Here is a 12,270-nt window from a genome sequence, read left to right on the forward strand (position 1 = left end):
TGGGGGAGACGTAACGACGGTTTGCACACAACAAATGGAGAAGGTTTTGCATAAAGCATGCAGCAGATTTTTGGTACAACTTGAGCAGCAAACTAAGGGAGAGCCAATAGAATTTGAAGATCCAAACCTACTTCCTTTGCTTGCTGAATTTTTAGATATATTTGACGAACCGTACAACCTACCTCTTACCCGTCGGCATGATCATTATATAACAATTCTTTCAGGCAAACCTCCAGCAAATACTCGGCCATATCAATATCTACATCTCCAGAAGTATGAAATAGAAAGGATTGTAAAAGTGATGCTCGAAATTGGAGTTATTCGGCCAAGTTGCAACCTCTACTCTTCATCGGTGCTACTTGTACGCAAGAAAGACGGAACATGGTGAATATGCGTTGATTTCCGAGTTCTCAATGGCATAACCATCAAGGACAAATACCTTATTCAAATAGCAGATGAATTGCTAGATGAAAGGGAGCACAAATCTTCACAAAGCTGGACCTTTGATCCGGGTATCATCAAATATGAGTGTGCAAAGAAGACATACCGAAAACCACCTTTTGAACACACAACAACCACTACGAATTTTTGCTTTCTTCAACAAAAGGTGGAATATCTTGGGCATATCATATCAGAGGAAGGTGTGACAGTGGACCCCTTCAAAATTGAAGCAATGCAAAACTGGCCTACCCCGAGGAACATAAAATTGCTACATGGCTTTCTAGGTTTAACAAGCTACTATCGTAAGTTCGTGAAAAACTATGGAAAGATCAATGCACCACTTACTTTCTTACTGGAAAAAGATATCTTCCAATGGTTAGACAGAGCCTACGCTGCCTTCGACAAACTTAAGGCAGCCATAACGATGACGCCGGTGCTAACACTATCAGATTTCAACCGACCCTTCATTATTGAGGCCGACGCATCTGGAGTTGGAATTGGAGCCATTCTCATGCAAGATAGTTGACTACTCGCATACACTAGCAAGGCTTTATCTCTGTCACGTCCCGACAAAATATCGACAATATTTAAAATTTTCATCATAACTAACCCAGGATCCAAACACACATTTGAGGTCACTAAGAAAACATTCAGATCAAAATTTCACCTCTATAGTCTACAAATTCATAACCCTGTGCAGTTCATAAACATACCACACATCACTCGATAATTCATATAATCTAAACTCAACTCATCAAAATAATAACCACACATAAATTCACAAGTGGGGAAGTCTATGCAGTCACCAAATCAACGATTACCATAAGTTCATATCATTGCATGAATTTAACTTAACATTCCAAAATCCTATACATGAGGGATCCTTTAACTTACACAAAATCCACAGGTTTAGATTCATCGTCACATTTCATTAGATGCAGAGTAGCTTATACAACAAACACATATATGCTAACAAAGATCTGCCCAAAATCTTCTAAACTTTCCACTGCCTCAGCCCAATCTTAACATTTAAGCAAGCGATACGCTATCCTGAAAAATTTATCAACAAACGGGGTGAGCATAAAGAGCTCAGCAAGTGACTAACATATCCATATCAAATAGTACAATTTCCAAAGAGATACAGTTTCAAAATACAAGGCAAAATGTACGATTTCGTAGACATAATATCATTAGGAGCAGAAACACAATTGTCCTTTCAATCTTACATATTTGGTTCATAACAGATAGGGCATAGAGTAATTGGAGCATATCAGAAACAAAGGAAACATAACAAAGCTTATCAATGGCATATAAAATGTTCCGAAGCATATCAACGACATATGGAACATTTCGAAGCAAAATCATCAGTGAATGAAGCATTTCAGAGCATATCAAAAACAAATAATCGTACAGAAACTCAAACGTCGTCCTTGCCGTTGCAATCATATCATTCTTATCCAGAGCATGAACAGAAACCACTCACCAAAACTCTGGATGTCATATCAAACGTATAGAAGGTGTAGTGGGATCTCAGTCAGAATGTGATTCATCCATTTCTGAATGACCACCTGACAAAAGTCTCCCACGTCTGGGAGCTCCATCCACCCACGTCTAGGTGAAGTCAGAGGGGGCCGGCAGAGCATCGTAGGCTCTAAGCACATATCCTTTACCATTTCTGGCAAAGGTCCAGAATATCCCACATAGCGGGACCCCACGTAACGGGCAATAAGCGCATACCAGAATATCCCACATAGCGGGACCCCACGTAGCGGGCAATAAGCGCATACCCTTTACCACTTCTGACAAAGGTTCAGACAATCCCACACACCAGAGTACAAGAGGGCAGTTTCAACAATAAGTAGCATATATTGGAAGCACACGCGGAACAACAAAACGTACATGTGCCTTTTCGAAACAATGCGAAACAAAGAACAAATCTCTCATAAACGTATTCAGATTTGGAATAAAATGAAAACAAGAGTGTACAGGGATTCCAAGCAATCATATTTAGCTCAATTCCAATAAGAAGGTTAGACGAATTCAAATATCCGAAGGAATGGAATAGAATACGCGAAATCGACCAAAGCTCGATTTCGGACAGAATTCCAGTGGCACATCAAACAAATACTTCAGAATATCAATTATGCTCCAATACCCGTAAGAAAGCTATGGTCGAACCATATATCAATCTATATTCTGATGGAACAAATTTAATATGAAACAGGGTTCCCAACACAGAGTTACCTTTGATTTGGTAACACAAGGTCAAAAACACAATCACTGTTTTGCAGAATTTATAGGGTCGGATTCAACAGATAATAGGGTAGGCAATTGAATTCCAAAATTTTCAATCTATATGTCGAAAGAAAGATTTTCAAGTCTAGTTTCAAATAAAATTAGTTTGGTACAAATCAGAATTTCCAACAGAGAGTTATAGGCATTTTAGTATCGACAGGTCAGAAATCTTGAACCCTGTTTTACAGCGTCTATAGGCTCATTGGAAACAGATGTTTGGGTAAGTATACAGTGTCCAAAATCTACAAAATCAGTGTCAAAAGAAAGATATAAGAGTCTAATTTCAAACAAAATAGTTTCTGCCCGAATTCACATTTTGTACTAAAACTTATAGCTGAAACAGTGTATAGGGGTCAGTTTACCGAAAAAATTTCAGAATCCATGGTTCTATGTCCAAAGAGAGACATATCAGTTTCTAAATAGAAATCCATCAATTTATTTTGAATCAACATAAAAACAGAGACTAATTTTCTGTAGGATGGGGTTAGAAACACTTGCCTTTGAGAATTTAGACCCTAAGTGAAAGGATTTGGGCAAGAACCCTTAAAGCCCCAATTTTTTTTTCTCTTCTTCTTCTTCTTCTTCTTCTCCTTCTTCTTCTTCTTCTTTCTTTCTTTCCCTGATCCTCCACGTAGCTGCCTTCTCTGCTTCCTTAAGAGTGAAGGCAGAAAGGCTTAAGGGGTGGAATTTGTCATTTTGTGTGTTTTGCAGTTTAGTCCTTGTTTTTATCATATTCACGATTAGGTCCTTAGGGTTTACATATAGGTCCCCAGATTCTTTTTTTTTTTTTTTTTGAACAGATCTCCCAAATCTTACAAATAAATTACCTCTGATTCATACTCTATTTCTTTTGTCAATTTAAAATAAATGCTTACATTATCACCAGAAATTTATACGAAAATTCGGAAATGAGGGATGTTACACCCTCCCCCCCTTAAAAGAAAAATTTAGTCCTCTAAATTTATCGTACCTCTATCGATGAAAAGACGGGGGTACACCTTCTTCATTTCCTCCTCTAGCTCCCAAGTTGTCTCCTCTCCAGAATGATGTCTCCAAATTACTTGAACTAGCGGGATGACCCGATTCCTTAGGACTTTTTCTTTCTTATCAACAATCTGAATAGGCTCTTCCACATAAGATAAATCTTTATCAATCTCCACCAGCTCATACTTGATGATGTGAGAAGGGTCATATATATACTTCATAATCATCGAGACATGAAATATATCATGGACATGACTCAATGCTGGTGGCAAAGCAATCCTGTAAGCGACAGAACCAACCCTCTCAAGAACCTCAAAAGGTCCAATAAATCTTGGGCTTAATTTTCCTTTCTTCCCAAACCTTATAATGCCTTTGGAAGGGGAGACTTTTAAGAATACAAAATCTCCGATTTCAAACTCAATATCTCGCCTTCTATTGTCGGCATAACTCTTTTGACGACTCTGAGCAGTTTTTAGCCTTTTTCTTATAACTTGAATTTTCTCGGTAGTCTCTTGTACCTTGTCCGGTGCAAACAGCTTTCTGTCACCAACTTCCTCCCAACATATAGGTGTTATGCACTTTCGCCCATATAAAGCTTCATAAGGAGCCATCTGAATACTTGAATGATAACTATTATTATACGTGAACTCAACAAGTGAAATATCCTTATCCCATTCACCTTTCCAATCCATAACATAGGCTCTAAGCAAATCCTCAAGTGTTTGAATTGTTCTTTCTGACTGACCATCAGTCTGAGGATGATATGCAGTACTAAACTTAACTTTAGTGCCCATCGACTCCTGCAATCTTTTTTTGGTAAGTAAAAGTAAATTGATTATGTGTAAAGTTTCTACAACTAGCTTTATCTATACAAGTCATAGACAAAGCCAAGTAACTCATAGAGTACGAATGCGATAGTTATGACTACACATGCTGTAGACTATAACTACCTGTGGGTACATTATTTGGCATCATTCCCAAGATCTTTAGCTAATAGCAAAATTAAATTTGATAAAAATATCTTTTTCTCTTCGGGTGAAGTGCTCGGTTTTGAGATCATGCTCCATACAGGATCTTGAGTCTCTAATAATCTCTTTCAAGAGCTGAGCATTGTTTGTGTGTTGACATTCAAAGATTCTATTACATCTCTCCTTCCACATCCACCAAATAGCGCATCTGAAAGTAACCTTTGCCAGTTGTGTAAGAGGCCCTTTTCTTGAGAAACATTGCATAAGGTCGCCTAGTTCTTGGTGCAAGTTTGGTTGCGACAATCTATTGAGTTCAAATCGCTGGAGAATCTCCTTCCATATTCATTTTGTATAATCACAAGCAAAATAGAGGTGGTCAACAGTTTCTTCTTGTTGCAAACAAAGGGAGCATCGGTTAACATGATAGATACCTCTTCTTTTCATATTGTCTATTGTAGGTAGCTTTAGTGCTAGTATGATCGCACTAGGGCGATCTGACTCCTGCAGCATCGGCTTTCTCCCACGGGCGACGGGCGACGACACTGTAGCGGAGATCTGATTTCCTGCAGCATCGGCTGTTTCCCAAGGGCGACGGTACTGTAGCGGCGGCGACGACACTGTAGCAGCGACGGTACTGTAGCGACGACGACACTGTAGCGGCGACGAGATCTCCCTAGGGCGATCTGACTCCTGCAGCGTTGGCTTTCTCCCACGGGCGACTATACTATAGCAACGATTTGATCTCCCTTACTGTAGTGGTGATCGGATCTCCTGCAGCGTCGGCTTCTAGTGGCGACCAGATCTCTCTAGGGTGACAGTACTGTATCGGCGATCTGATATACTGCGACGGTGGCTTTTCCCTATGGAGACGATTCTATAGCCGTGACCAGAAGAGGGATCAAACATGGCAGCGACGGCCCCTAGGGCTGGCGACGGTGGCGGGAGGGTTGATACGATGGTAAGACTCCCTACCGTTACCCCTCAATTGGCTCCTCCTCCATATCCTCTCCAGAGAGACACTACTTCGACGAAACAGCATCGAAGTAGGTCGCGCTCTAGATCGCGGCAGCCTGCCCTCATTTCCAGTGACCCTAGGCCTTGGACTAGCCTCTTCAAGGCTCCGGTTGGAAGTCCGGATCTAAGCTTGGAATTCTTTACTCCAGAAGTTCAGGCTGATAAGAAGATTGCTATATATGAGACAGCTGATTCAGCAGAGCTTATTGAGACATAGTCTATGGCGATTGTTGGCTATGTGGTAGGTCTCAAAACATCTTTTTTCCCACTATCATCATTTATCAAAACTCGATGGGGAATATCGTCATTTGATCTTCATATGCTGGAGAACGGATTCTTTGTTTGCAAGCTATACTCTGAAGAAGATTTACAACGGGTCCTCGAAGGATTCTGGACTATTCGCGGCCATCCAATGATTCTACGACGCTGGTCTCCTGATGTCCGTTTGGAGTTAGATAGCCTACAGTCTATTCCATTATGGGTATCCTTTCAAGGTCTTCCTCTACATCTTTGGAGTCGACGTTTTATTGCAAAGTTATGCAGCACTCTGGGACAGCCACTCTACATCGACAAAGCAACAGCTGCTCAGACGAGATTAGCATTTGCACGAGCATGTGTACTGGTTTCTTCCGACGAAGATCTTCCAAATGAGGTTTTCTATCGTGATCTTGACGGGAACACTCGGAAGGTACATGTCTCATATTCCTGGAAGCCACAACGATGTCAGCATTGCTTATCTTTTGGTCATGCAAATGGAGCTTGTCAGCAAACTCCAAAACAAATCACAAAAGTCTATCGACCACGTCAAGCACCTCAGCAACAAAGCGAGTCTTCTCTAATGGCAGTAGCACCGATGGTGGCGAAGACTATTGAGCATTCCGACTTGCAAGGACAGCACCGCGGACAGAAAGACAAATCCAAAACTATATCTCTTCCTATAATGTCGGAGCCTTCCACAACAGAGGTTTCCGTTGGTACTAGTGGACAGGAGAAACATAAGTCAGGAACTTCATCTCTTCCAATATCATTGGATCCGTCCACAATAACTCAACAAACTCAGGCCCAAACAAATCTTGCCAGCAAGGATATTCTTCCTCAACAAACTCAGGCCACAACAAACATCGTCAACAAGGATATTCTATCTCAACAAACTCATGCCCCAACAAACCTCTCTAGCCAGGCTACTCCAACAAGTACTATCCAGGATATTGTGCTGCAACAATCTTATCGTGCATCAACAAACCCTGCCAATCAAGACCACATGATTCAAGGTATTTTAAAGTTTAAAAATCTGCAAGCTGTAGATGAAGTGGATAAATATAGGAATAAAGCCATAAAAGGTAAGGATATTGTGCGGGAGGAAAATACAAAACCGAAGGATTAGAAAAAGGATGGTACAGCCCATCCAAAGTCGTAAGATGAATACCTTACCACCTTTTCATTTCTTTATTACTGATGAAGATAACATGTTGGAATGTTCGCGGACTTAATAAGCCGGAGAAATGTCGGGAGCTCAACAGAATAATCAAGTCTGCCGCATGTGATATTGTTATTCTAGTAGAAACGAAAATTAAACAATCGCGCATTCAAGCTCAAAAGAATTTAATATGGCCGGACGCAGAACTGTTTACCAATGACTCAAATGAAACTTTTGGTAGAATATGGGTCTTATGGCATCCTAACTCTATTAATGCTTGGTTTATTTCTGCTACTGATCAATTCATTCATCTTAAGGTAGAGGACAAAAAGAATGGCTGTCAATTCAATTTCACTGGTATATATGCTTCAAATAGTATGCAAGAAAGAAATACTCTTTGGTTTGACCTGACTAATATTGCAAATGGCTGTCTCAATGTACCTTGGATTGTTCTTGGAGACTTTAATACTGTTCGGTACACAAATGAAAAAGAGGGGGGTAGACAACTTTCAGAAAGCCAGCTTCAAAGTTTTAATGATTACATTGACACTGCAGCTTTGTTTGATATGAAATCTGTGGGTAATTGGCTCTCCTGGAGTAATCAAGGTGCAGCCAACAGAAAAATAATGGCTCGACTTGATAGGTGTTTGATTAATCATGAATGGTTAACAGTTTACCCAGATTCACTTCTTGAGTATGGTGCTCCTTTGTTTTCTGACCATTCTTTAATGTATATACACGCAGACAAAGCGACACCAAGAGGCAAGAAACCGTTTAGATTCTTTAACATGTGGAGTACTCATCCTCAATTTCTTGATGTTATCAGATCTGCTTGGAATGTTAACGTGCATGGATCCCCCACTTACATCTTATGTCAAAAGCTCAAAGCCTGTAAAGCAGCACTAAAGGAGTGGAATAAAAATACCTTTGGCAATATTACCACCACAGTTCAATTTTGCAGGAAGGAACTAATGTCATTACAACATGAGCTGCAACTTCAGCCAAATGATGAGAATATTATCTACAAAGAGACAGAAGCTAGAAATAACTTCATGCAAGCCTTAAAACAGGAGGAAAGCTTTGCAAAGCAGAAGTCTCGACAGCATTGGCTTACACTAGGAGATTCCAATACTAAATTTTTCTATGCTTCAATTGCTACTCGAAGGGCTGTTAACCGTATCAGCAAATGCAGAGACAAAGATGATAATCTTATTGAGAATTTAGATGAGGTTAAAGCACACACAGAGCAATTTTTTTATTCCTTACTCAATCAAGCTGGGAAAACTAATAACATTCATGTGGAGCCGACTAGAAAACTTGATTCGGAAGCTATTTCAATCCTCAATGCCCCAATTACAGACGACGAAATTGTATGTGTTGTCTTTAAGTCACCAAAGCACAAAAGCCCAGGTCCAGATGGATTTCCAGCTGAATTTTACCAAACTGCTTGGTCTATTATTGGAAATGATGTGATCAAGGCTTGCCAACATTTTTTCTCTTCAGGTCAAATTCTTAGAGAGATGAATTGTACTTTTATTTCTTTAATCCCGAAGAATGCAGGGGCAGATTCACTAGAGAACTATCGACCCATATCATTATGCAACTTTATTTACAAGATCATCTCCAAAGTATTGGCAAATAGAATGCAAAAGGTAATACACAAGATCATTAGCCCAAATCAAGCTGCTTTCATCAAAGGGAGAAGTATACATCATAACATTTTGCTTGCTAATGACTTGGTCAAAGATTTGCATTCAAAAGCAAGAGGGACAAAAATATGTTTTAAAGCTGATTTACGGAAAGCCTTTGATTCAGTTAATAGGAAATTTATCTATAAGATGCTCCTCGATATGAACTTCCCACAGCAATGGGTTAATTGGATTCAATCTTGCCTGGAAACTCCAAAGTTTTCGATACTCCTTAATGGCTCACCTATTGGTTTTTTTGGGAGCACGAATGGCATCCGACAAGGTGATCCACTCTCTCCATATCTCTTTACTATTGCGATGGAAGGACTTAGCTGTATGTTGGAACATGCAGTCTTAAATGGCAGCATTAAGGTACCCAATGCTGGCTCTATTCATATATCACATATAACATTTGCAGATGATTTACTTATCTTCCTCCTAAATGATCCAACTTCAGTAAAGAACCTGGCTACTATTATGAATGACTTTGGTATGGTTTCTGGACTTCAGTTAAATCATGCGAAAAGTAAAGTATATATGAGCCCTTACGTTGAGGATAAGGTCTTTATTGCACAAACTTTGGGGGTTAGTGAAGGAAGCCTGCCAGTTCCTTATTTGGGTCTCCCGCTCATATCCACAGGCATTCACAAAACCCACTGTCAGCCTATCATGCAAAAAATAAAGAATAGAATTTCTTCTTGGAAAAATAGGCTTCTATCAAAAGCAGGACGACTCGAACTCATCCGTTCTGTATTGCACTCCTACTCTATATATTGGTGTAATGCATTTCTTTTGCCTGCTGGACTTCTCCAAGATATTGAACGGTTATTAATGAACTTCTTTTGGAATGGCACAAATGATAAGGCAATGCATATGGTAAATTGGGATAGCATTTGCAAACCGAAAGATGAAGGGGGGCTAAACTTGAGAAATACTAGAGATTGGAATCAAGCAAGCCTGGTACAACAATTGTGGGATCTTTTGCAAAACAAATGTTCCTTATGGTCACAATGGGTTTCTGCTAGGTATCTTTCAAAGGAATCAATCTGGGAAATTTCAACAAGAACATACCACTCTGCAGCTTGGAAAGGAATTTTGAAGGCAAGGAATTGGCTAATCAAACACATTTCGTATGCAATCTTTTCTGGAACTAGTACTAATATGTGGTACGATCCTTGGGTGAATGGGAAGAGTATATTTCAATTATATGGCGACAGAATACGAAAAGATCTTGGGGCTCCCAAAGATTGGAAGGTTTCCGAGTTCATTGCTAACGGTACTTGGTGTCTCCCTAATTCTATTTCTCCCGAAATGTTATCACTTTGGCCGACTATCATAGCTATTCCAATCAGGAACAACTCTTCAGATACACTTATTTGGCCTCATGACAATGGCAAATTTAGTGCCACATCCGCATGGAATCAAATTAGGCAAAGAAATAACAAGTGGGTCCCAAGCAGTTGGACATGGGATCGACCGGGATCACAAAGACACTCCTTATGTACATGGCAGGCCCTTCTCAATAAATTACCTACAATAGACAATATGAAAAGAAGAGGTATCTATCATGTTAACCGATGCTCCCTTTGTTTGCAACAAGAAGAAACTGTTGACCACCTCTATTTTGCTTGTGATTATACAAAATGGATATGGAAGGAGATTCTCCAGCGATTTGAACTCAATAGACTGCCGCAACCAAACTTGCACCAAGAACTAGGCGACCTTATGCAATGTTTCTCAAGAAAAGGGCCTCTTACACAACTGGCAAAGGTTACTTTCAGATGCGCTATTTGGTGGATGTGGAAGGAGAGATGTAATAGAATCTTTGAATGTCAACACACAAATAATGCTCAGCTCTTGAAAGAGATTATTAGAGACTTAAGATCCTGTATGGAGCATGATCTCAAAACCGAGCACTTCACCCGAAGAGAAAAAGATATTTTTATCAAATTTAATTTTGCTATTAGCTAAAGATCTTGGGAATGATGCCAAATAATGTACCCACAGGTAGTTATAGTCTACAGCATGTGTAGTCATAACTATCGCATTCGCACTCTATGAGTTACTTGGCTTTGTCTATGACTTGTATAGATAAAGCTAGTTGTAGAAACTTTACACATAATCAATTTACTTTTACTTACCAAAAAAAAAGTTTATTGAGAAGGGCCTGCCATGTACATAAGGAGTGTCTTTGTGATCCCGGTCGATCCCATGTCCAACTGCTTGGGACCCACTTGTTATTTCTTTGCCTAATTTGATTCCATGCGGATGTGGCACTAAATTTGCCATTGTCATGAGGCCAAATAAGTGTATCTGAAGAGTTGTTCCTGATTGGAATAGCTATGATAGTCGGCCAAAGTGATAACATTTCGGGAGAAATAGGATTAGGGAGACACCAAGTACCGTTAGCAATGAACTCGGAAACCTTCCAATCTTTGGGAGCCCCAAGATCTTTTCGTATTCTGTCGCCATGTAATTGAAATATACTCTTCCCATTCACCCAAGGATCGTACCACATATTAGTACTAGTTCCAGAAGAGATTGCATACGAAATGTGTTTGATTAGCCAATTCCTTGCCTTTAAAATTCCTTTCCAAGCTGCAGAGTGGTATGTTCTTGTTGAAATTTCCCAGATTGATTCCTTTGAAAGATACCTAGCAGAAACCCATTGTGACCATAAGGAACATTTGTTTTGCAAAAGATCCCACAATTGTTGTACCAGGCTTGCTTGATTCCAATCTCTAGTATTTCTCAAGTTTAGCCCCCCTTCATCTTTCGGTTTGCAAATGCTATCCCAATTTACCATATGCATTGCCTTATCATTTGTGCCATTCCAGAAGAAGTTCATTAATAACCGTTCAATATCTTGGAGAAGTCCAGCAGGCAAAAGAAATGCATTACACCAATATATAGAGTAGGAGTGCAATACAGAACGGATGAGTTCGAGTCGTCCTGCTTTTGATAGAAGCCTATTTTTCCAAGAAGAAATTCTATTCTTTATTTTTTGCATGATAGGCTGACAGTGGGTTTTGTGAATGCCTGTGGATATGAGCGGGAGACCCAAATAAGTAACTGGCAGGCTTCCTTCACTAACCTCCAAAGTTTGTGCAATAAAGACCTTATCCTCAACGTAAGGGCTCATATATACTTTACTTTTCGCATGATTTAACTGAAGTCCAGAAACCATACCAAAGTCATTCATAATAGTAGCCAGGTTCTTTACTGAAGTTGGATCATTTAGGAGGAAGATAAGTAAATCATCTGCAAATGTTATATGTGATATATGAATAGAGCCAGCATTGGGTACCTTAATGCTGCCATTTAAGACTGCATGTTCCAACATACAGCTAAGTCCTTCCATCGCAATAGTAAAGAGATACGGAGAGAGTGGATCACCTTGTCGGATGCCATTCGTGCTCCCAAAAAAACCAATAGGTGAGCCATTAAAGAGTATCGAAAACTT

The sequence above is a fragment of the Musa acuminata genome, chromosome BXJ1-6 (genome assembly GCF_036884655.1).
Source record: "Musa acuminata AAA Group cultivar baxijiao chromosome BXJ1-6, Cavendish_Baxijiao_AAA, whole genome shotgun sequence".
Taxonomy (NCBI): Eukaryota; Viridiplantae; Streptophyta; class Magnoliopsida; order Zingiberales; family Musaceae; genus Musa; species Musa acuminata.